The following is a 26,513-nucleotide window of genomic DNA, read 5'->3' as shown; positions in this document are numbered from 1 at the left end:
TGCTGCCTATTGATCACCAGGTTCTGGCATTTTGTGAGTTTTTCTCTTCCCTATTCACGCCTTATAGTCTTTGTCATTGAAAGGCAGGGGCACTTCTGTGAAAGCTGTTACTGACACATGTATGAAAACTTAGGAGATTAGTAGGGAGACAAAGTTGTGGGTGATATGAGGAAAAAACCATCTTTAGTCAGAGAAATTTGGGTTTCAATATGCTTTTCACCTTTTTAGTATGTAACCTGGACAAGTGATTTAAGTTCCTCTGAACTTTGATTCCCACATCTGTAAAATAGGGATAATGATATATGACAGAGAATTGTCTTGTGGGTTAAATTACATAATTTATGTTTGGCTATGCATTCTGGAAAAATCTAGGTGATGAGAGCTACAAGGAACCCTCAAACACTCCATTTAAACCCTTGCCCTCAGAGACTTGACCAAATCTTTAACGCGGCTTCTAGAAGCCTAAGGCCTCGTGTCCCTGGGACAACCAGCCCTCTTTGGAGTTCTCATTTGGAAAAACTCAGGGATGTTAGAAGAATTTACTGTTTGCTCTGCTGCTGCTGCTGCTAAATCGCGTCAGTCGTGTCCGACTCTGTGCGACCCCATAGACGCAGCCCACCAGGCTCCCCCGTCCCTGGGATTCTCCAGGCAAGAACACTGGAGTGGGTTGCCATTTCCTTCTCCAATGCGTGAAAGTGAAAAGTGAAAGTGAAGTCGCTCAGTCGTGTCCAACTCTTAGTGACCCCATGGACTGCAGCCCACCAGGCTCCTCCATCCATGGGATTTTCTAGGCAAGAGTAACTGGAGTGGGGTGCCATTGCCTTCTCCAACTGTTTATTCTAGCCAACACCAAATCTCTTTTTAGAGCATTTACTATCAATTGTGAATCCTCTCTCTGAACCTTTAAATATAGATATGTCTCCTATAACTTGGATGTATCTTTCTCAAGGACCTGAGAACCATTCCTTTGAAATATAATAAACAGTAAGGCCAGGGTCTCTGTCTCCTAGACTTGGAAGCATAGAATCCTAACTTTAATAATTGCCAGGCAGCAGAGTCAGTTGGCTGCACCAATCATGTTTGGCAGTTTTGAATTCCTGCCCACTTCCCTTTTCTACACCCTCCTTTTGCCTTTAAAACCCCCAGTCACAGAGCTCTTTCTCCTACTATCTATCAGCATTTACTGAATAAAATCTGTTTTTATCACTCTAATGCCTGGCTTTGTTTCTTTTTGTTAATAAAGACTGTCTTTCAAATCTCTGCCCTTAGATCTTTTAATGGCGTGTGTGTGTTTTCTCCAAAGGAGAGGGTGAGGTTCAGTCTTGTCAGGAAAGGTCATGGGAAGAAATTGGGAAAATGTTAGAAGGTTGTTGTATGGTTCCTGACTGTCTCTGGGGAATAGGCCTGAGGGTTAATTTCTGCTCATAAATTTTTCAAAGGTCAGAAGTATAACTTAAACAAGCTTTCACTAGTTTAGCTTAAACTAAAATGGAATTTAAGGATGCAGATTATTTAAAGGATGGAATGCAGATATTTAAAGAATGCTTCAGCCACCTGAAGTGTGGCTAATAGCAACTGAGGAAATGAATGTTTTGACTTAGTTTTAATGAATTCAAGTATAAAAAGCCACACATGGCTGGTGGTTACCCTGTTACAGGGCACAACTCTAAATCATGCTGTGTTGTCTCTCCTTGGCTTTGTAGACTGTCTCCATGTGATGTCAGTGGCTCCTGGAAGCTGCAGAGTTAGCTCTTCCTCAAATAATACCATCTCACAGAAAGAAAACCGTCCCTTCATCAGCCCTGTCTACCCCTGAAAAGGACTCAAGCTGGCCTTGATGAGGTAAGTCCTGAAGTGCGGAAGGTTGGACACTGATGGTCTACACTGAGTCACATCCTCTTTTGGGCCATTTAGTTCATTGCCTTCGAGAACTGCTTTGAGTGTGGGAGCAATAATTATCAATGAGTGGTTAAAGCAGACGTTGACGGATGTTTTGAGAAGGGTAGAAGCAATGATACCTTGTAGCCCTGATGACAGCCTGCTGCACAGGGTGAGAGGGTGGGACATTTCTTCTTAATCACAGAGAGGATTTGGCCCTTCAAGTCCTGGTCAAGCAGAAGTGGAAACCATAGGATTTAAAAAGCAGTGTTTTCCACACAGCAGCAGCAGCATCCATGACGCATTCAAGAAATCTTGTGTACAGGGAACAGTAAGAAGGTCGGAGAGTAAGGACAGGAAGAGCAGGGCTGGAGCTCCATGGCTCTGTCATGGGCATTTTGACAGACACTGTTGGAACTCTGAGAATACTAAAGATGATCTAATAGGGGGTTGGAATACCCGCAAGTAAAGGGGGAAGTTAAATACAGGAAATAAGGCTTTACTATTAATGTTATAATAGCTGTGCCCAAGGACTGGTAAGGCTGAGGTATTCATATCTAAGCACTCAGAACTACTAGGTGCTCAAATTTTACCTGCATTACCAGTGTATGTGCCCTTGAGTAAGTACACAGTTTTCCTCTGCTTTATTGATACTGGTGGCATGAAGAGTGATGCTAGAGTTCAGGATTTAGCATATCCTGTAGAACTGTGAAGGTTCATTTTCTGAAACCCAAATTATTAGAAAAGTCTGCTGTTGAGAATGTTGGAAGCAAATTTATAGATAAGGACTGACATTCAGCATTGTACAACATATAGCCATATCATTTGTTAAATTATAAATTATAAAATGATTTTGGATCAGATTTATATAGCAACTTGTCTCATGTTTTTCCCTATCCCTTATTGCTTTGGCCGCGTCTGCATCTTTCCACAATTTAGCAATCAATGGGTTGATTACATAGGCTGGGGTCTCCAGGACCAAGATGCTCTAAACCAAGTTATGTTCAGATTGGTCAGTGTTCCTGCCAGTCATTTTTTTTTTTCCTCTAAAATCTCAATTGCTATGCACCACCTTTGGCCTCCCAGGAAAACCCGACTATTACCTGTTCATGTTCTACTAGCATTTTGCTTATGTCTGTTCATTCACCTACAGTGTTAATGATTTGTGTTTTTTTTTTTTTTTTCTCTCTCTTTTTAAAGCATTTTTGTTTTTATTTATTTATTTTTAGTGGCCCTGGGTCTCTGTTGCTGTGCGTGGGCCTCCTCTAGTTGGGGATCACAGGGGCCGCTCTCTAGTTGGGGGGTGCAGGCGTCACACTGTGGACGCGTCTCTTAACATGGAGCGCAGGCTCTGGTTGCGGGCTTCAGCAGTTGCTGCGCTGAGGACTGCGGCTCACAAGCTCTCGAGTGCGGCCTGGGCGGTGATGGTGCACAGGCTTAGCTGCTCCTCAGCATGTAGAATCTTTTGAAACAGGGAACCAAACCCATGTTCCCTGAATTAGCAGGCTGATTCTCATCCACTGTACCATGAGAGACATCCTCTGATTTGTTGATTACATAGCTTTTACATCCTCTGGTGATCAAACAGGGACAAAATTTTTAAGATATGTTGCCTTGTTTTAGGGAAGCTATGAAGCCTTTGCTTTATCTCAGATGAATAGAATGAGAGAAAGGTGTTGAAATTTGATTTTGTAATGATGTAACCTACAGTGAGAATATGAAAAATATGTTGCAAACATGTCAGGAGACCAAGTCTTTTCTGAAGAAAGTTTGCCATTGGTAGCTATAAGTTAGTCATGATTGAAAACTTATGGATGTATAGGGCTTCCCTGATAGCTCAGTTGGTAAAGAATCCACCTGCAATGCAGGAGACCCTGGTTCGATTCCTGGGTCCAGAAGATCTGCTGGAGAAGGGGTAGGCTACCCATTCCAGTTTTCTTGGGCTTCCCTGGTGGCTCAGCTGGTAAAGAATCCACCTGCAATAAGGGGAAACCTGGGTTCGAGAATGGAAAGGCTACCCACTCCAGTATTCTGGCCTATAGAATTCCCTAGACTGTATAGTCCATGGGGTTGTAAGCAGTCAGACACAACTGAGTGACTTTCACTTTAAGAATCTGCCTGCAGTGCAGGAGATCTGGGGTCATTACCCAGGTCAGGAAGCTCCCCTGGGGAAGGAAATGGCAACACACTCCAGTATTCTTGCCTGGAAAATCCCATTGACAGAGGAGCCTGTCAGGCTCCAGTACATGGGGTCACAAGAGTCGGACACGACTTAGCAACTAAACCATCACTGCCATAGTGGGTACAAGCGACTGGGACAGAAGCTGTAATCAATAGGCTCAATCATTTGCGATGTAATCGCGTCAAGTCTTTGCCTACAGGTGAACACGTGGATCACAGGTAGAGAAACTTGTATTAGGCTGGCCTAGGATACTCACATCTTCTCTGTCAAGAACTTATATGTCAGTGGTTTGGGCTTTCCTTCAGGAAATAAATGTTCTCCTTCTTTACCACAAAACCAATTTATATCCATGGTTTTATTTTTATGATATATAAACCAATGTCTCCTCAAATACACACACACATACACAAGTTCCATTATAGTTATTGGCATACATAGGTCGGTTTAGCTAAGTCATGCTAAAATTATCTATGGAGATTTCTGTGGAGGCTAAGTAATTGAAAAGTTTGGAAAAATTTGTGGCCTTAATTCAAGGCAGATTGAATCAATAATTCTGAAGGACAAACTATAGCTATTAATAAACCTAAAACCTTGAGAGAAACAGAATTTTTCAACTTTAGGCCACAGAGAATAAGAATATATTGTTTGGCTGTATTTTTATGGTTTAAATTTTAGAGGGCTTCTGCAGTGTAAGTTAAGACTCAGCTCTTATTGGGTGATAAACTCATCGTGCTGGAGATGAAGCAGTCAATTCAAATAGGTTTTTGACTTCTTTAAGCCATCTTCCCATTTGGCTCAGATATGGAACAAAACCTTGAAAAGTGACTCTTGATTCCTTTGCCTCATTACCCTAAAACTGTGAAGAAAATTTTAATTTTGTAAATTCCATATGTGACTATCACAGAGGTCAAATCTAACTCAAAATCACGTCATAGAACAATAATACATATGCGAGCAACTCATGAGATTAGTAAAATTTCTTTATTTAGATTTGTTTACTGAGGAAATTTTGGCATCTGCTATGACTTCTGAAAGTCCAACCTCAGCATTTGAGAGCATTTGGTGTTTAGCCAAGTAGCAGAGCAGCAAACTCATTTTGAGTAAGTTATTTAAAGAAGGGAGAAATGTCACATGTCATCAGCTGGCATAATTTAACTTGCAAATCAGATGTTGGCAAGAGCTAGTTGGCAGCAGATGGCTGAACTCGTCTGTGTTTCAAACCCTGAACCTATCTTTTCCCATTTTGTGTTGGAAATCTAATTAAAAGCCTTTTTATCACCATCATATTAATTATAAACATGCCTTTTTATCTGGTAGGAAATTGACCTGGGCTTATCAAATTTCCCCTCAAACCCTCTATTTTCCAAGATTTTCAAGAAAAAATTTTTCTAAGCCAATTTATTCCAACTAAATGCACCTAATATTTATAGGGTAAATCTCACTAGCTACTATTTAGACCAAATATGAAATACAACTGAATGAGTCACTTACTTACTATTTAGGACAAAAACTGGTATTAACTTAAGAGTACTTGCTAGTTTATTTATTTATTTATTTTTACTTATAGTTAAAATTGATGAAATTCATTGAAAGACAACTTTTTTCCAGATAAATAATTTTCCATGGCAAATAGAATCTTATAAAGCTTAATTTTAAAATCTTTTATCAGATGGTGATACAATTAATATCAGGGAAAAAAGACATGTGTTTCATTAGCTTGTCTGTCACTCCATGAGTTTATGATGTGAGAACTGACACTTCTGCGCCATCTGTTTATATATGTCCGTAATAGAAGCCACACATACCAGCAGACTGAAGTATTTTGATAGAGTAAATCCACAGGTATGGGCACAACATTTCAATAAGTGTTAGGTTATTTCCCACAAATAATTTTGTCATTATTAGACTAATTCTTATGGTAAAGCTAATGCCATAAAAAGTGTCAGGAATTAGTATATTTCTTCAATATACCAAGGAACTGTGTATTTTAGTGGTTAAAAAAAGAGAAGAAGTGATCATCCGGCTTTTGCTTAAGAGTAGAAAGATGGAAACTTCATCACTCCTACCCTTAAAATAAAAAAAGAGATTATCTTTGCACACTTGTCCTTGAATTTATCAGAGAGCTGAGGTTGTAGAGTAATCAACTATCCAAAATCTGAAGAAAGCTATTTTCCTGGAAGGAGAAACAAAATATGAGCAATTTTTACCCCCTAGGGTAAATGTTGAACTCCATACAAACTATTCATGAGAATTCAAATAAAATTTCTGACAAATTGCTTAAAACTGACTTTGGACTAGCATGAGTTTATTGAATACCTGGGAGTTGTAGCTGCAAGGAGAAATTGCACATATGTGCATCATCTTCTTCATAGACCTCACCATGCCCTTATAAGAGAGGCCAAGGGCTGGGTGGAAGACCTGGGAAGGCCTCTGTGTTGGTGAAAGTATAGGGGAGGAGAACAGCTGCTCTTGTGGAAAAGATGGAAAGCCTCACCTAGAATCTTCTCACTCGTCTTCTCTATGGGGTAAAAGGGTAAGTTGCTATGGGAAGGGCACAGACACTGTCACCTTCCAGCCAGAAGTGAGTATTCATTGCAGTTAGGTGAAGGAAAGAATGAAATAACCTCTGCCAGTGGGGGAGAAACAGGAAAACACCCTGAGTCTAGACCAGTTAGAGCTGTACATTTGGGGAAGGGATATGACTACAGAAAAGATCCAATCATTAAGGAATCACAGTGCCTTCCTCAGAATGAAGTTAAATCAGAGTAGAGAATGACTCCCTGTTCCCCTTTGTCCATCCTTCTTTAACAGTATACCAGCAGAAGGGTAACGTGAAAAGAGAGATCATTTCCAGGCATAAAGGAAAAATCTAAAATTGAGAGGTGAGTAGATCTTGAGAAAAAACTGAAAAAGGCTTCCTCATTCTAAGTATTATACAAGTTAAAACCAGAAAATCTGAAGCTTGTGGTACCCTGATGGCAACCATAGAAACCAAAATAATAACAAATAGACTCAGCTCAATTCCTGACTAACCTGATGCAGAGTCTTGTAATCTGAAGAGAAAAGACACACATGGTTCCAGGTATAAACACTGTGTACAGTCATCTCTTCTACGTGAGATATTCAACCTTCAGCTAAAATGCAGGGTAAACAAAGAAGCAAGGCGGAAAAAGCCAACTATATGCTATCAAGAGACAACACAATCAACATAACCAGGTCAGATGACTCATTTTTTGGATTTAAAATTACTCTGAATAATGTGACTAAGATTTTGGAGGATAAAGTGGACAATATGCGTGAATAGATATGAAATTTCAGATGAGAGATGAAAACTATGATAACCAAATAGAAATGAAATAAGTTAAAGGCATGATTATAGAAGGGAAGGAATGCCTTTGATGAATTCATCGGTACAGTCAATACAGTAAAAAACAAAACAAAGCAGCAACAAAACCAGTAAATTTGGAGATAGGTTAAGGGAAATTTTCCAAACTGACGAGCATGAAGCAAGCAAACAAAAAAAGCGTAATTCTCCTAAGACCTAAGGTACAATAGTAAATGGTATAAAATAAATGCAATTGGAATTGTAGAAAGAGAAGGGAGACAGCAGAGGGAATTTTTAAATAGATAATGATGAAGAATTTTTCTGAGTCAGTCAATTATAAAATATACAGATTTATGAAACTCAGAGAATGCTAAACCATAAATACTTCCAAACACAGCAAAAAACATAACTTTTTCAAACTACGACAACCTGAAGACAAATAGAAAAAAAAAAATGTCAGCCCAGATTTCATACTCAAAGAAAATATTTTATAGAATTGAAGGAGAAAGAAAGACTCTTGCAAGAAAAGCAAGAACTGAGAGAATTTCTTACCAACAGTCCCATTATTTGTTCCTTAAAGGAGATTCTTCAAAAATAAGGACTAAGATACTAAGATATCTTAACAATAAAATAGCATTAACTGTGATCTACACAAAGAAGAGTGCTGGAAATGGCATTCATGAAGAGAAATATAAAGTTTATTTTTCTTATTGTGAGTTTCTGTAAAGAATAACTATGAAAGGCAAGCATTGTATCAAAGTATTGCATATTATGGTATGTATAAAGTAAACTGTGTGACAACTATAGCACCAAAGACAGGAAAGGAGCTAAAGTTCTGTTGTTATAAGTTCCTTATTGTGAATAATTAATTAAATGTGGATATGGGTTAAAGCGTCTGCCTCCAATGCTGGAGACCCAGGTTCGATCCCTGGGTCAGGAAGATCCCCTGGAGAAGGAAATGGTAACCCACTCCAGTATTCTTGCCTGGAGAATCCCATGGATGGAGAAGCCTGGTAGGCTATCGTCCACGGGGTCGCAAAGAGTTGGACATGACTGAGCCGCTTCACTTCACTTCATTGTAGTCTCTAGGGCAGTCATTGGTATGTGTAAAACTTCAAAATAACAACACCAAATTGAAGATAAGTTAGTAGGTTTAAAACAAATCATTTAAATAATTACATTAAATTTCAGCTGTGAAAACATATCAAATAAAAATTAGAGAAATTTTCAGATTGGATAAAAGTAATACCCAATTATATCCTGATAAGATTTAGTTTAAATATAATGAAATAGATTAAAGTAAAAATATGAAAATGTGTGTGTATTAGTCACTCAGTCATGTCTGACTCTTTGTGACCCCATGGATTATAGCGCACCAGCCTTCTCTGTCCATGGAACTCTCCAGGCAAGAATACTGGAGTGGGTTGCCATTTCCTTCTCCAGAGGATCTTCGTGACCAAGGGATATGAAAATATGAAAATAATATAATGTAAAACCCCTAGCCAAAAGAAAGCCAGAGTGTCTATATTAATATCAGACAAAGTAGACTTCAGATTAGGGAATATTATTGGGAAGAGTATTCATTTGTTGTTGTTCAGTCAATAAGTCCTGTCCCACTCTTTGTGACCCCATGGACTGAAGTGTGCCTGGCTTCCCTGTCCTTCGCTATCTCCCAGACTTTGCTCAAATTCGTGTCCGTTGAGTCAGTGATGCCGTCTAACCATCTCATCCTCTACTGCCCTCTTCTCCTTTTGCCTTCAGTCTTTCCCAGCATAGCGAGGATAATTCAATAAAGGATTGTAATCTTAAATATGTATGCATCAACATTAGAGTTTAAAGTGTATGGAATAAAGCTGATAGAGCTGCTAAGGAAAATAAACCCACAAGCAGAGTTAGAGACTTGGTAAAGAAATAGATTGTTTCTTTAGATAAAGTTGGTATAAAGTTGGTAAAGAAATATAAAGTTGGTAAAGAAACAGATTTTTAACATTATTTATTTAATGAATCTGTTAGATACACACAAAACACTTCAAATCACAGTAGTATAATACACATTTTTCTCAAGAGCATATAGGACTTTCACCAAGATAGATATTATTCAATAGACCAATAAATAAATAAATAAAGAATCAAAATCATTTAAGGTATGCTTTCAATTCAAATGGATTTAAACTAGAAACCATTGACAGAAAGATATCTTAAAGATTTCCAAATATTTGAAAATAAACACTTCTAAGTAGCCCATGATTCAAAGAGAATGTCACAAGGGAAATTCAAACATATTTTGAATCAAGTGAAAATAAAGCTCAACATGTCAAAATTTGTGGGATGTAGCTAAAAAACAGTTTATAGTTAAATTTATAACTTTTAATGCTTTTCATTTGAAAAGCAAAATTTAAAATCAATAACTTAAGATTCCACTTTAAGAGACTAGAAATAAAGGAGGAAATTAAACTCAAAGCAAATATCAAGGAGGAAATAATAACAGCAAGAAGGAATAAAATTAAAAACAGAAATGTATGAGAGAAAAATCACTGTAAGCGAAAAGTCAGTTTCTTAAAAATGCCAAAGGAATTGATGAACCTTTAGTCAGGTTAACAAAGTAAAAGTAACTGTAAATATTGGAATGAAAAGGGGCACATGGTACATCACCACAGACCTTCTATACATTAAAAGAATAAGCAGCAGATACTTAAATAATTCATTCCACATGAGTTCAACAACTTATATAAAATGGACAAATTTCTTGAATAATAAAAATTTCCAATTATCACTCAAGAAAAATAAATAATTTGAATAGGTCTATAGATCTCTGTAGATTCATGTCTATGTATAGAATACATCTACATCTTTTAAACAGCCTGCCCTTTGCTCCAGAGACAGACACTGTCTCTTTCCTCCATGGTTGTTCATTATAAAAATGTTCTTGAAAGATAGTATGAAACAGACAGTGGATTCCTCTACTTAGCAGATATGAATGAATACAAGAAAATCATGAAGAATTGTCTCCTAAAAGGACTGAGAATACTTAGGAATGGTTGAAATTCTGTGGACTCTCGCTCTCTCTTTATCTTATATGTAGCTCTCCAGAAGTTCCAATGAGAGCCTGGGAATTTTCTAGGTCTCTTGTTTTTTGGATGGTTTTGACAACAATTTCTGTCTCTTTAGCAGTGGAAGATTACAGAAAAATAAATTCTGCATTTCAGCTGTTTTGTATCTAGCTTCATTTCTTGCTTCATGTTGCTTCATCAAGTATATCAAAGTGAAACCCGCAGCATGTGGCTCAATTTTCTGGATCTCCTTTCTCTCCAGGATCTGGGATCCTTAACTCCTAGATACATGGGCAGCCATAAGTTTTTGGTGTCTTTTATCCCATGAGATTTTTCAAAGCTCTGTTGACTTCTCTGCCTCTTAACAGAAGTCATGAAACTTCTGGATCAGAGTCAAAGGACAGATTCTTTTAATAATAGCAATGAGCACGGTATCATAGCACAGTTTTGTAGATTTAATTCTCCGGACCCTGTCACTCAGAGGTGGACTCAAAGAGGGCCAGGTGACACCTGCACACACAAATGGATGTGTAGTCCCCTGACTTAATTCTTGGCATTTAGTCTCACTCCAAGAATTGCCTGAGAGAAGAAATGACCAACAGGGTATCTGCTCACCTCTCTGTGGTTCCAGTGTCTCTGTGATTTTGGCTCCTCAAGCTTTTAATGCCTTAAATCAAAAGCTTTTTTATTTATTTATTTATTTTTATTATTTGGGTCTTCTACTTTTCCCTAGAAGACTGTTAGTTTCTGCAAGTAATTCTGCGTGAGCTGCTTGTAAGACTTCTTCAATTTTGTCATACTTTGAATTCTATTACATATTAGTTTCTTGTTTATTTTCCATCCTCTTTAGGATTATAAGCTCTGTGAAATTCTTCAGTGAATCCCCAGTGCCTTGACGAGGACATGGCAGCTGGTAAGCATTCAATAATATTAAATAGGTAGACAGCTGGACTCATTAAGGTGAAAAATAATAAAATTATAATTAAAAATTTTCTAGCTGATGTCTACTGACATACCTAGCAATTTTTCCTTCTACCTATATCTCTATTAGTATATATTTTCTCAGTAAAAACAGCTCATATTTTAGCATATAAATTTATTAATGCACAGATATATCTTTAGCGGAGCTTCCCTGATAGCTTGGTTGGTAAAGAATCTACCTGCAATGCAGGAGACCCCAGTTCGATTCCTGGGTTGGGAAGAACCGCTGGAGAAGGGATAGGCTACCCACTCCAGTATTCTTGGGCTTCCCTTGTGGCTCAGCTGGTAAAGAATCTGCCTGCAATGCGGGAGACCTGGGTTGGGAGACCCTAGTTCACTGCCTGGGTTGGGAAGATCCCTGGAGAAGGGAAAGGCTACCCACTCCAGTATTCTGGCCTGGAGAACTCCATGGACTGTATAGTCCATGGGTCACAAAGAGTCGGACACGACTGCACTAATTCAGGCAAGGTGCATACATATTCTGTGAGTTTAGAAGTAGTTACTTCCTTCTCTATGCCCTAAAAGAAGGTGTGAATAGAGATTATTTTGTGCATGCATTCTGTTTCTTCTCCTACTTGCATCCTTTCAACTCTCGGCAGCTTCATGCTTGCTGTCTGTTTCCTCTGATCAAAATTGTACTCATTTTGGATCCATTTAAAAAGTCACCTTTTATAAGAGGTCTTCTGAGAATTTTACACAGTGACTCAAACATTCTCATTTTCATGCTCCCATAGCTCTGAATACGTTCTTCTGTTACACCCTTTATTACACTGTCTTTTAGTTGATTGCTTACATGGTCTAGGCTCCTATACTGAGCTCCTTTCATAAATATCTTCATATCCGTAACACCTAACACATGGTCAGACACAGAGAAGTATTTTAGAAAATGTTGGTTGGATGTTTTATTAAACTTAAAATTTTATCTCTCTTAGGAGTATGCACATTTAAAAAATACAACAAAATGAAACTAATTTTGGAATTTTGACTAGCAATCAACTATGTACGGAAGCCACTTAAGGAAAGAGGAGGCCTTCCTGGAGTCCCTTGACTCAATTATTCTGTTTATTCATGAACCTACACACTTTAAATCCTTTTTTCACAACTAATATTCTTGGAATCAGGTTTGAGTTGGGGGGAAGGGTGGCAATAGGGTGTCATCTATATGGTATAACTTTAAGAAAACCAGCAAAATTTTCCTCCATTTGTGCTTGGAGTTCTTCATCTAGTAAACCACTGCCTTGTTTTAGTTTTGCACTCATGCTGTAGACTCATCTTTAAAAATACTTTATGTAGGGAAAGATATCAGTTTATGAAATAGATAATTTCTCTTTGTGATAGAAGAAATCTGGTCAGGTGAGACCATGCATATCTGGAGAGCGGTTCAAGCAGCAGAAAGGGTAGAACAGGGTTAGCAGGGATGACAGCTGGGGAAATCAGAGACCAGTGGTGAGTAACTGGCACTTTTGTAAAAATTTAATCTGTTCTTGAGATGCTATTTTTATATTGTATTTTCCTAATCTGCCAAAATAAGAAACAAATAGTGCTCTAAATGTCTCCTTAAGTGTTTATTTAGTAGACTATTATGTGGCTCAGATTTTGAAACAAGAGTTTTGAAAATCATATGAAGGCCATTAAATATGAGAACAAATTTACAGAGACATGAAAATATCCCAGTATTTTCTATTTCTGACTTAACTATTCAAAACACACAGGAAAAAGGTAGTTTTTTTTCTGATTTTTACTCTTATTACCACCAAATGTTAAGGATTGTGACAGTTTTAATGCAAAATAATCTATTTTGGTTTGTTTTTTTATAGGTTGATGGCCGTTTAAGTATCTTGGACCATGGGTATTTCCATTTGGCATGATGCTGCTCTATACTTATAAAAGAATTTGCTTTTGTAAATAGACTGCTATGTCTCTCACCAACAATATTTAGAAGCTATAAATATAGCTAAAAGGATGGTGATGCTGAAAGTGAAAAGTGAAAGTTGCTCAGTCGTGTCTGACTCTTTGCAATCCCAAGGACTGTAGTCCATAGAATTCTCCAGGACAGAATACTGTAGTGGATAGCCTTTCCTTTCTCCAGGGGATCTTCCCAACCCAGGGATTGAACCCAGGTCTCCCGCATTGCAGGCAGATTCTTTGCCAGTTGAGCCACAAGTGAAGCCACAACCAAAATTAATATTTATGAAGTTTTTTCTTTACCTGTGTTTGTAATATGGAGCCATTGTGGGCTACAATCCATGGGGTCACAAAGAATCAGACATAACTGAACACGCAGCATGTGTTCCATACATATGATATGATTAAATAATCCTTGACTTCTGTGAGAAATACATCTATATTTTTGCATTGAAGAGTTTATCAACATAATGAGCTATCACCTCACACCTGCTAGAACGGCTATTACAACAATAACAAAAAAGATAATATGTGTTGGTGAGGTTGTTGAGAAATTAGAACCTTTGTGCACTACTAATGGGAATATAAAATGAGGCAGCCACTATGCAAAATAGTATAGAGGGTTCTCAAAAAAATCACAAGTAGCCTACTATATGATCCAGCAATCCTTCTTCTGTATGTATAGCCAAAATCATGGAAATTGGAATCTGGAAGTGATATTTTTACACTGCCATGTTCATTGCAGCATTATTCACAATAGCCAAGACATGGAAGCAACATAAATGCCCAAATGGGTAAAGAAAATGTATTAAGCACACTTAAAGTGTTTTAACAGAAAAAAAATGTTTTAACAGGGTAAATCTCATATTAAATGTTCTTACAAAGCACACATACATACAAAACAAAACATACATACCTACATACACACATACATACAAAACAAAAAAGCAGAAGGACAAAAAACTTTTGGAGGTGATGGCTATGGTTATTACCTTTATTGTGATGGTGTCACAAGTGTTTGCCTATGTTCAAACTCATCAAATCATATACATTAAATATATGCAGTTTTTTGTAGATTAATTATGCCTCAATAACATGTGGGGAAAAGAAGAAGATGCTTATATAAAAGAGTTTCTCTAACAGTGAAACAGTGGAACTAACTATCTGGGTGGAGGATGGAGATTACAACCAAGCCAAGAGATTTTGTTAGTTCCCCTGCCCCTCTGATAATACATGAGACTTGAGCTCACTTCCTTACCAGTTTCTTTAATTTCTCTTTTCTCCTTGGAGTTCAGAGGCGCGCACAGCCCTCACCTGCAGGAGGCAGAAGGCATTAGAGGTTGAAGCACAAACTCCAGACTTTGGCTCCTCATAACTACGTAACACTGGACAGGAAACCAATCCTAAGATTCTGTGTACTTCTCTGTGAAAGTGAGGTTTAAAAACAACACCTATCTATAAGATAGAATGTGTGCATGCCAGTGCACAATCGTGTGTGTCCGAATCTTTTCAACCCCATGGACTGTAGCTCTCCAGGCTCCTCTGTCCCTGGAATTTCCCAGGCAAGAATGCTGGAGTGGGTTGCCATTTCCTGCTCCATAAGGTTGTAATGACGGTTTAATCACATAATACACAAAGCATCATGCTGGTAGACAACAAATGTGTAATAAAATAATACTTGCCATTATTATTATAGTTAACAATAATATTTCCCCCTCATATTTCCACAAAGGATAGAAAATTAAAACTTCACTGTTCTAGAGGAAAAGTCACTGTGGGTTTAGGGGAAGAGCCTCTGTCTTTTTTTCTGTTCATTGCTACCTGTGGATGAAAGACTAGATAACTTTATGTTAGGAACATTTAATTCCTAGTGTGTCCAGCCAGACTCCTTACCTTTGAGAGCCTGTTTGTCCACAGGTTATAAAATTCTGGTATTTTCTCGACCATGCCTGCCTCTTGCTTGCCGTTGTCCAGCTGTGCCAATGTCTAATATGCTGCTGCTGCTGCTAAGTCACTTCAGTCGTGTCCAACTCTGTGCGACCCCGTAGACGGCAGCCCACCAGGCTCCCCCGTCCCTGGGATTCTCCAGGCAAGAATACCGGAGTGGGTTGCCATTTCCTTCTCCAATGCATGAAAGTGAAAAGTGAAAGTGAAGTTGCTTAGTCGTGTCTGACTCTTAGCGACCCCATGGACTGCAGCCAACCAGGCTCCTCCGTCCATGGGATTTTCCAGGAAAGAGTACTGGAGTGGGGTGCCATTGCCTTCTCCGAATGTCTAATATAGGATGAAGTCTAAGCAATATCATTTAACTGCAGATCTTAAGCCACATTGTGCAGTCAGATTTATCAGTACTAAGTGTGATGATTTTATGTCCATCTGTCGGACTTGCCTCTTTCTGTTTTGAAGTTGAACAGAGAAACTGAGTTATTTACTTGTCCCCTAGCCGCAGCCCCCCGCCCCCCAACTTTCACTCTCTGAATTGTTGCTATGTCTTCAGTGCCGTTAACTGCAGCTGTCACTGTGGGATTTCTTTACATTTTGAGCCCTAGGCATTGTTTCTCCATCTGCTGGCTGCCCTCTTGCCAGGCAATAGCTATTGTCCCCGTCGGACGGCTTCCACAAACGCCCTTGGCCCTGGTCCCATCACAGCTGCAGGCTGGTGTGCAGGATGGTGCTGCCTTGGACACGTTCTCAGTGCTCGCTGCTGCCCAGTCCACTACTGCCGTCACAGAGACTTGGGCGCGGCCAGCCTCAGGAAGGCACATTCCATGCATTTTAAGGAGCAGTGTCTGTTAGTCTCAGGCATCATGAATTGGCCTTGGGAGCTCTCTTGTGCAAACAAAGTAAGGCACTTCTCGAAATATTCGCGGTACTATATAGCTAATCTACCCACACTGTGAGAACGGTTGTTTCTCCATATCCATGAAGATTTCCTCCTGATTGAATATACAGATTTCCTCCTTAGAAGTACTTCCATTATTGTGTATCAACTCTTAATCCTTCTCTTTTAGGGTTCTTTTCCTCTATAGTGAGAAAAACTGTCTTCTCAAGGTTTGGTCAACAGTTGCTGAAATGAATGCCCAGTCAGAGACTGCGTGGCTGGAAGCAAAAGCATGTCAGTCATGTAGGAGTTTCTTGGCCTATGTTTTGTACAAACAGCTGCCGCATTTTCAGTTTTGAACTTGGCAGACCTTATTTTAAATATGCATTGCCAAAAATTATGGCTCATTTACTGTATTTTCCTTCTCCCAATTGGAAAACAAAAAAGGGTCAAATAGAGATCTAAAATGGGGTCAATATGGAATTGAACCTCTAACAAATAATTCTATTTATTTATCAGTTTCAGCTGTTTTGGGGGTATTCATGTGGCCCACTCCATTTATGTATGTACGTGTGTGTGTGTGTGTGTTCAGTCAGGTCCTACTTTTGTGACCCCATGGACTATAGCCTGCCAGTCTCCTTTGTACATGGAATTCTCCAGGCAAGAATACTGGAGTGGGTAGCCATTCTCTTCTCCAGGGGATCTTCCCAATCCAGGGATCGAACCTGAGTCTCCTGCATTGCAGGTGAATTCTTTACTTTCTAAGCCAGTAGGGAAGATATGCAAATGTTTGTATGTATATATTATGTAGCACATCAGTCATAGGTTTTTACAGAGTAGACAACCACTAAACTGTTTTTTGATGGTTTACTAATGTCTAGCAAGATTTATGGTCTAGTAAAGCATATGATCTCTTATAAGCTTGGAATAGTATTTGTCTCCTTTACTGAATTTCTTGTACCAGGTATTACTCTTTCAGTTATTACCCACCAATTCATTTGCATATCTTATTTAAAAATAGGGATTCCCTGGTAGCTCAGATGGTAAAGAGTCTGCCTGCAATGAGGGAGACCTAGGTTCGAACCCTGGGTTGGGAGGACCCCCTGGAGAAGGAAATGGCAACCCACTCCAGTATTCTTGCCTGGAAAATCCCATGGATGGAGGAGCCTGGCGGGCTACATTCCATAGGATCACAAAGAGTGACTTCACTCTTTAAAAATAAGGGAGATAATTTTTGATATTCGGGACTCACAAATCCTCGTCATTTTTATTGTCTTTCAGTTTTGATAACTGTACCTGGTATGGATGTGGTTCTGGTGGTCCACATTACCAAACCTCTTTTGTACCTCAGCACCTCCCTCAGCATTTTCCATGTTACCATTCGTGATACAGATCAAAACGTAAATCTGACTATATCATACTCTCCTGTATTCAAACTCTTGCTGGTTCCCTATTTCCTATGGAATAAATCTCCTACTCTTTCTCTTAACATAAAGGGAAGGCCATTCAATATCCAGTGTGAAGCTAGCCTTTTACCGTAGAGCTCTTCTTGCTAGCTTCTTCCCTGCTTCTTCCTCATCCGTTCCTTCCCTGGCAACCCCAATTCACATTAAATACTCTTTTGGAACAACCATGCACTTCCATGACGCTGAGAATTTCTTCATGATATTCACATAAGATCTTAACCTCTAGATTCCTCTGTCTCCCTTGTCTGCTTTGGAAGAATTCATACCTGTCCTTCAGGGCTTCCCTGGTGGCTCAGATGGTAAAGAGTCTGCCTGCAATGCAAGAGACCCAGGTTCCATTCCTGGGTCAGGAAGATCCCCTGAAGGAAGAAGTGGCTACCCACTCCAATATTCTTGCCTGCGGAATTCCATAGAGGAGCCTGGCGGGTTACAGTCCATGGAGTCACATAGAGTATGACCGAGTGTCACAGAGAACAGGACTGAGTGACTAACACTCACTTTTTCCCCCTCACTTCAGGACCGAACATAAGCAATACCTTTTATGAGATTCTCAAGTTAATTGTACAATATTTCTTTGTTTCTATGTTTGTTGAAACAACTAATTATGAGGTCTATACGGGTGGAGATAATACTTTATTCATTAACTTTTCCCCCCAGATTTATGCCCACTGTATTGGAGCCGGAGGAAGGAAAGAATAACATATATCTATCTCCTTAAAGAACTGCCTGAGCAGTGGCCACAGTATTGGCAAAGGTCAGTTTTCATTCCAATCCCGAAGAAAGGCAATGCCAAAGAATGCTCAAATTACCACACAATTGCACTCATCTTACATACTAGTAAAGTAATGCTCAAAATTCTCCAAGCCAGGCTTCAATAGTACGTGAACTGTGAACTTCCAGATGTTCAGGCTGGATTTAGAAAAGGCAGAGAAACCAGAGATCAAATTGCCAACATCTGTTGGATCATCAAAAAAGCAAAAGAGTTCCAGAAAAACGTCTATTTCTGCTTTATTGACTATGCCAAAGCCTCTGACTCTGTGGATCACCACAAACTAGAAAATTATTCAAGAAATGGGAATACCAGACCACCTGACCTGCCTCCTGAGAAATCTCTATGCAGGTCAGGAAGCGACAGTTAGAACTGGACATGGAACAACAGATGGGTTCCAAATCAGGAAAGGAGTATGTCAAGGCTGTATATTGTCACCCTGCTTATTTAATTTATATGCAGAGTACATCATGAGAAACGCTGGGCTGGAGGAAGCACAAGCTGGAATCAAGATTGCCAGGAAAAATATCAATAACCTCAGATATGTAGATGATACCACCCTTATGGCAGAAAGTGAAGAAGAACTAAAGAGCCTCTTGATGAAAGTGAAAGAAGAGAGTGAAAAAGTTGGCTTAAAACTCAATATTCAGAAAACTAAGACCATGGCATCTGGTCCCATCACTTCATGGCAAATAGATGGGGAAACAGTGGAGACAATGGCAGACTTTATTTTTCTGGACTCCAAAATCACTGCAGATGGTGATTGCAGCCATGAAAGTCAAAGACACTTACTCCTTGGAAGAAAAGTTATGACCAACCTAGACAGCATACTAAAAAACAGAGACATTACTTTACCAACAAAGGTCCATCTAGTCAAAGCTATGGTTTTTCCAGTGGTCATGTATGGATATGAGAGTTGTACTATAAAGAAAGCTGAGCGCCAAAGAATTGATGCTTTTGAACTGTGGTGTTGGAGAAGACTCTTGAGAGTCCCTTGGACTGCAAGGAGATCCAACCAGTCCATCCTAAGGGAAATCAGTCCTGAATATTCATTGGAAGTATTGATGCTGAAGCTGAAACTCCAATACTTTGGCCACCTGATACGAAGAGCTGACTCATTGGAAAAGACCCTGATGCTGGGAAAGATTGAAGGCAGGAAGAGAAGGGGACGGCAGAGGATGAGATGGTTGAATGGCATCATCGACTCAATGGACATGAGTTTGAGTAAACTCTGGGAGTTGGTGATGGACAGGGAGGCCTGGCATGCTGCAGTCCATGGGGTTGCAAAGAGTTGGACACGACTGAGCGACTGAAGTAAATTGAACTGAGAAGACATTGTTTCCTCCTTCACTTTGTCATCATAACAGGTCTAAATTATTGCCTAAGGGCCTAGCCCGTGTGGTGTTGGTGGCCTTATCAGGTCCTACTGCTGAGGTACTGAGACCTAAGCGGCTTCCTCAGGTATTGTTAGCCCTTGAGTGATGCTATGTCATCTTCTGGCTGATGGTGTCCTGCTCATGTTCTTGCCTCTGAGGCTAAGCTCTGGCCTGCTTTCACTGGTCTGTGATTAGCCTGGAGGTTCCAGTCTCATCTTGTCTTTATATCTCAATCATGTGGACTAAAGGCATTGCCTGTCTTTACTTAAGAGCTGGAACTCCATGCAGCTTCCTCACTTGCTTTCATATTGACTGATTTCCTAGATCCTTTCTCCTCAGTACAGATTAATTCAATCTACAGTCCTAACAATCCTGTGCAGTATATACTATTATTAACCCATTTTTACAGAAGACGAGACCGTGGAAAAGTGACACAAAATCAAAACACCCAAGTAGACACCAGATTTGTGGTACCAGACTCCATGCTCATAACCAGTATATATTTCAGTCTTTTATATTAAACTAAGTGCTTAAAGTGGGAGATGATCAATTGCATTTTGCCTACAATATGACAGTTAATTATATTAATATATGCATATATATGATATATATGAAATGTATATATATTTCATTGAATCATTGAATTCTCCCAGCAAACTCCCAGCATATTCTCCCAAGTCATGGTGGAGTCATGATTCAAATTCTAGTTTTATCACACAAAAGTAAATAATTTTATCACTTAATACAACTCTTTTTGTAGTTTGTATGCCAGAAGTAGTTTTTGAAGATTTATTTTTAAAGAAGGAGTACCTTCTCGATTCTATAAAATTATTCACAGAAAAGGTGACTATAGTAAGGATGGTGAATAACTGTCGGGCCTAAAAGATTTTCGTGTATACTGACATTTTGTCTTTTTTTCCAGCCATAGTACCAAAAAGCCTGACTTTTCTTTTTTTAAGGCATAATGAATGAAAGTATTACAGTTTTTGTTCCAGTGACTCAATCCATATTGTTTGAAGTAGATTAGAATGAATAAGTTGAACTCTGTATATTCAGCACCTCGATTATTCAGAGATCTGCTGTCAAGTTTACTGTGTACATTGTTAGTGCTGCAGGTATGAATGTTTATCTCTAATTGTTTTAGATAGATTATGGTTGTTAGCACCTAAATGGAGAGATGTTTCTGTAAAATTTTAATTCTCTGTTTTGTGAGGCCTGCTCCTGTAAATTTTTTTTTTTCTATTAAAAATTTGTTAGGTCACAACATCAGTTGGCACCACAATATTTCTTTTTTTTTTTTCATTTATTTCTGGATACTGATTTTTCAGACTAATTGGCTTTCCTGGAAACTGTGACTCTGGCTACAACATGAAGACTGAAAACTTTCCTTTCTCTACTTCTGGAGGAGATTTTAGAGCACTCATGGAGACAGAGCCAAGGACCAGACCTTTGGCCTAACTGGCTTTGATCCTGTGAATGAATGTTTCCCGAGCATTGGAAAGCTGGTGGCAAGATGCTAGAACCACAGATGAGCTGTGGGGAAATGCATTCAATGAAGAAAACAAAATCTCTAAGAAGCCCTAACACATGACAGATAATCTTAGCTTCTGTTGTGACTTCTAAACCCAAATAAGGCACTTCTTTGGGTTCTCTGGCATCTTTGCAACTGATGATTTTGCTTGAATGAATATGTGGCAGTGGATTCATTGACTATATAAAAACAAACTGCTTCTTCCTTATCTCAGTGCTGAAAGGTCATCTGGCTTGTACGTCAGTTGAGACCTCAGGGATGTCAGCCAATATCCTGGGGTGCACCCAGCCCAGTCACTGCCCTGTCAGTGAGTCATGCAGTTCCATTCAGCAGAGGTGGAAGTTATTTTCACTTTAATTTTTGTAGTTTTCAAACTTTCAAGGATGCAGCCAAATTGTATTGGCTTATAAGAAACACACCTGGTATGCCTTGGGATGGGCACCAGGTATTTCTACTCTTGAGTTTTTATATAATTGTGTAAGTTTCAGCATTTTAGAATAAATGTGCACTTGATAACAGTGACTTCTCTAAAGTATTAGGGAGCCTCTTTTGTTTAGATGCTACCCAGTACTACAGATGACATAATGACTATAAGAAAAGTTAGCTTTGATTCATGGTTACACAGCTAATCTCTGGTAGGTTTGTGATAGTATTTCGGCCTTCTGTGATAGTGTTTTTGATAGCTTTTAACCTTTTGTCAGGTACTCTTTCCTTTACACTATGCTTTTAAAGGATGTTAATTGCATTTTAAAATTAAATTATATTAGATATAAGATAGGCTACAAGGACGTATTTGAATCTTCTTAAATCAGTGGCAACTAACTGTTCTTAGCAAATCTGGAAAACTCAGCAGTGACCACAGGACTGGAAAAGGTCAGTTTTCATTCCAATCCCAAAGAAAGGCAATGCCAAAGAATGCTCAAATTACCACACAATTGCACTCATCTTACATACTAGTAAAGTAATGCTCAAAATTCTCCAAGCCAGGCTTCAACAGTACGTGAACTGTGAACTTCCAGATGTTCAAGCTAGATTTAGAAAAGGCAGAGAAACCAGAGATCAAATTGCCAACATCTGTTGGATCATCAAAAAGGCAAGAGTTCCACAAAAATGGCTATTTTTGCTTTATTGACTGTGCCAAAGCCTCTGACTGTGTGGATAACCACAAACTGTGGAAAATTCTTCAAGAGATGGGAATACCAGACCCATCTGACCTGAGAAATCTGTATGTAGGTCAAGAAGCAGTTAGAACTGGACATGGAACAACATGGTTCCAAATTGGGACTGGTTCCAAATTGGGAAAGGATTACATCAAGGCTGTATATTGTCACCCTGCTTATTTAACTTATATGCAGAGTACATCATGAGAAATGCTGGACTGGATGAAGCACAAGCTGGAATCAAGATTGCTGGGAGAAATATCAATAACTCCAGATATGCAGATGACACCACACTTATGGCAGAAAGTGAAGAAGAACTAAAGAGCCTCTTTATGAAAGTGAAAAAGGAGAGTGAAAAAGTTGGCTTAAAACTCAACATTCAGAAAACTAAGATCATGGCAACTGGTCCCATCACTTCATGGCGAATAGATGGAAACAGTGGCTGACTTTATATTTTGGGCTCCAACATCACTGCAGATGGTGACTGCAGCCATGAAATTCAAAGGCACTTGCTCCTTGGAAGAAAAGTTATGATCAACCTAGATGGCATATTAAAAAGCAGAGACATTACTTTACCAACAAAGGTCCATCTAATCAAAGCTATGGTTTTTCCAGTAGTCATGTATGGATGTGAGAGTTGGACTATAAGGAAAGCTAAGTGCCAAAGAATTGATGCTTTTGAAGTGTGGTGTTGGAGAAGACTCTTGAGAATCCCTTGGACTGCAAAGAGATCTAACCAGTCCATCCTAAGGGAGATCAGTCGTGGGTGTTCATTGGAAGGACTGATGCTGAAGCTGAAACTCTAGTACTTTGACCACCTGATGCGAAGAGCTGACTCATTGGGAAAGACCCTGATGCTGGGAAAGATTGAAGTCTGGAGGAGAAGGAAACCACAGAGGATGAGATGGTTGGATGGCATCACTGACTCAATGGACTTGAGTTTGAGTAAACTCTGGGTGTTGGTGATGGACAGGAAGGCCTGGCGTGCTGCAGTCCGTCAGGTTTCAAGGAGTCAGACATGTGTGAGCGACTGAACTGAATTGAACTGTTCTTAATATTCATTATCCTTTTCTTATCTAATAACAGAGTTTCTAATTTTAACTTGGCACATGTTTGCTCAGAATAAAGACTGTCTGTCTCAGCCTCCCTTTCAGTTTTAGGTGACTAAGTAGTCTAACTGTGTCTAGACTTAGTCTGTGACTTAACTGTGACAGTTAATCACTTAACTGTGACTAAGCAGTCTCCAGTGGGGTTAGGAGAAGAAATGATGTGTTCAACAGCCTTGCCCCACCTTTATAGGAAAGGTATAACCTTACATTTTTCTTTTTCTACTCATGAGAGTAGTGATGCAATCATATTCCATTTTGGACCACATTTATAAGGGGAAAATCCTTAAGACAGAAAAGAAGTTAGATCCCTGATACTAGGATATGACTATGGATCCCTGATACTAGGAACTGACTTACCAGCCCTGGTTTGCTTATGCCTAGACTTTTATATGCAGAGAAGGCAATGGCACCCCACTTCAGTACTCTTGCCTGGAAAATCCAATAGGCAGAGGAGCCTGACGGGCTGCAGTCCATGCGGTTGCGAAGAGTCGGACATGACTGAGCGACTTCACTTTCACTTTTCACTTTCATGCATTGGAGAAGGAAATGGCAACCCACTCCAGTGTTCTTGCCTGGAGAATCCCAGGGACGGGGGAGCCTGGTGGGCTGCGTCTATGGGGTCGCACAGAGTTGGACAGGACTGAAGCGACTTAGCAACAGCAGCAGCAGCAGACTTTTATATGAGAGAGAGATACATATTTACTTTGCTGTAATCACTGATACTTAGATCTCAGTTATAGCAACTTAACATATAGTGCAATTTAATAACTTGCAGATTTAATGCCACAAGTTAATATTTTATAACCACCAAATTTAAATGCAATACGTGGAGAGTATGCTTCTGTAAATGTCTAGCAGCCTTGGAATTAAACTGCTGCATCACATGTTACAGGAGATGGCTTTCACTTTCACTCAGACTTCTTACAATAGCATTCACAGTGTGATCCCTGATGTTGCCCCTTTCACATTCTCTACTGCTCTCTCCTCTCCGTGGGCTCCAGCCATACCTACCACTTTGCTGTTCCTAAGCATTTCAGGCATGCTTCCTGTTCCTTCCTCAGGGTACATGTTGTTTTGTTGTTGTTATTAGCTTAGTATTCTTTTAATTTCTCTTCTGCAGATCTCTCTGCCTAGTAATCTGTGTATATCTGTTTCCACAATTTTAGAATTTTGCTCAATTGTGACTTTTTCATGAAATCCTTCCCTGACTACTTCAATAAACTTTCTCCTCAGTTGCTTGATATTTGTACCCTGTTTGCACACTTACTTTTTCTTCACTTATTTATTTCCATTTTTTTCTTCTCCTTGCTGCAATTCTAGCTCTATGAGAGCACAGACTTTGCCTATTTAGTCCATTGCTGTGTTCCCAGCATACTGTGGCATCTAGAAATCACTGGATAGATACATGTTGAATGGGTATATGACTCAACCACTAAGTATGTGGATAGATAAAATTGATGTTACATCTATTTCAGGGTGATAATATCATCCTGATAACTCATGTTGTTTTCTGAAATATCTATAGTAGAAATATGCTGGCTTTCTACAAATGCGTTATCTTTCAGTGGCACTATGAATGATGAAAATTTCATAGACTGATAGGAAAAGCTCATTCACACATATATTGTTAAATTTCCTTAACAGATTACTAACCTCTGTTGTTATTTGGTTGCTAAATCATGTCAGATGCTTTTGAGACCCCATAGACTATTCCACCAGGCTCCTCTGTTCATGGGATTTCCCAGGCAAGAGTGCTGGAACAGGTTGCCATTTCCTTCTCCAGGGATCTTCCCTACCCAGGGTGGAACCTGCATCTCCTGCAATGGCAGACAGATTCTTTATCACTGAGTCACCAAGGAAGCCCGTACTAAACTCTAATCTTGAAATAATTAGAAAAAATCCTAAAATTGTAAGTCTTTTAGGGAACAGTTTATTATATGTACTCTACAATACAGTTACATGTTTTAATATTATATTTCCTATCTTTATTTTCCGAACTATGAAATCTGTGCTAAATCAACCTTGAAAATGAAAGTACATGCTGAATAATCCTTTCTTGTAATGCCACTAACCAAAGGCTTAACATTATAGTGGGAATGGATTTATTATACTATATTTGAGTTTCAAAAGAGTCACATTATTCTACTTTTAAAAGTCAAATGAAGCCAGCTCTGAGTCCTGTGGTTAGAATAAAATTTAGTATCAGGCTTTTAAGATTCCTTCCTCCAGTCAAGAACTCTGGGCTTACATGGATCTGGAAAGCTAGGAGTAGGGCTCATTTACAGGCCATGGGAGTTGCAATCCTGGGCAACTCAGCTGCTCAGCTCCTGCATCCACTGCTCTGCAGGAATCAGTGCTTTCCCTCATAGCCATGCTCCCTGCTAGCACAGGCCCAACTGTACCCCTTGGTCCTCTGCTTTCAAATCGTGCGGTTAACTTTCCCACTTCATCAACACTGATTACCTTTTCCCCTGTGAGCATGTATCCACCCTTAGGGGGAACTCCCCAAATCTTGTTCTCTCTCTTATATATAGGAAACTACTTTATTTTTCCAGTATACTCTATAAACTGTGTTAGCGTTTAAATGCCATCCTATCACTACTTATAGTCTTCAAAAATAATTAAGACAGATGTTTAAGGAGTTTAATAAGACTTTTAAGGAGACATTTTAGTGTCAGAAAAACGTTGTGAAGGACTTTGAAATGGCTGAACAAGTTTGCTAATTGTTCTGCTTAGTGGAGTCCTCTTGGTCATCTTTACCTTTGTCTCCTTTGAGCTGTTTCACATAGCTACTTTCAGAAAACTGATAATACACATAATTTTTGTCCCCAGAAATGCAAGTGAGATGTTTCAGGTTGAATTTAATTGATTATTGCCCTATAGATATTTAACCAGTTTTGCATCTATTTGTAAGTTCAGAATTCCCCATTGCCTGGATGTGACAGTTTTGAGAATTCAAA

The 26,513-nt window shown here is 39.2% G+C and overlaps 1 long non-coding RNA gene across 1 annotated transcript; it reads left to right on the top strand.

Annotated features, from left to right (window-relative positions):
* The first annotated feature begins 1,759 nt into the window (after window positions 1–1,759).
* Window positions 1,760–18,653, top strand: LOC133050199 (uncharacterized). Its single transcript, XR_009691549.1, has 3 exons — window positions 1,760–1,842; window positions 11,286–11,348; window positions 18,266–18,653. It is a non-coding gene; the product is annotated as an uncharacterized LOC133050199 (long non-coding RNA).
* The last annotated feature ends 7,860 nt before the right edge of the window (window positions 18,654–26,513 follow it).

This window comes from Dama dama, chromosome 31 (genome assembly GCF_033118175.1).
Source record: "Dama dama isolate Ldn47 chromosome 31, ASM3311817v1, whole genome shotgun sequence".
Lineage (NCBI taxonomy): Eukaryota > Metazoa > Chordata > Mammalia > Artiodactyla > Cervidae > Dama > Dama dama.
Note: the sequence above shows the minus strand (reverse complement) of the source record. Positions and strands in the feature narration are given on the sequence as shown.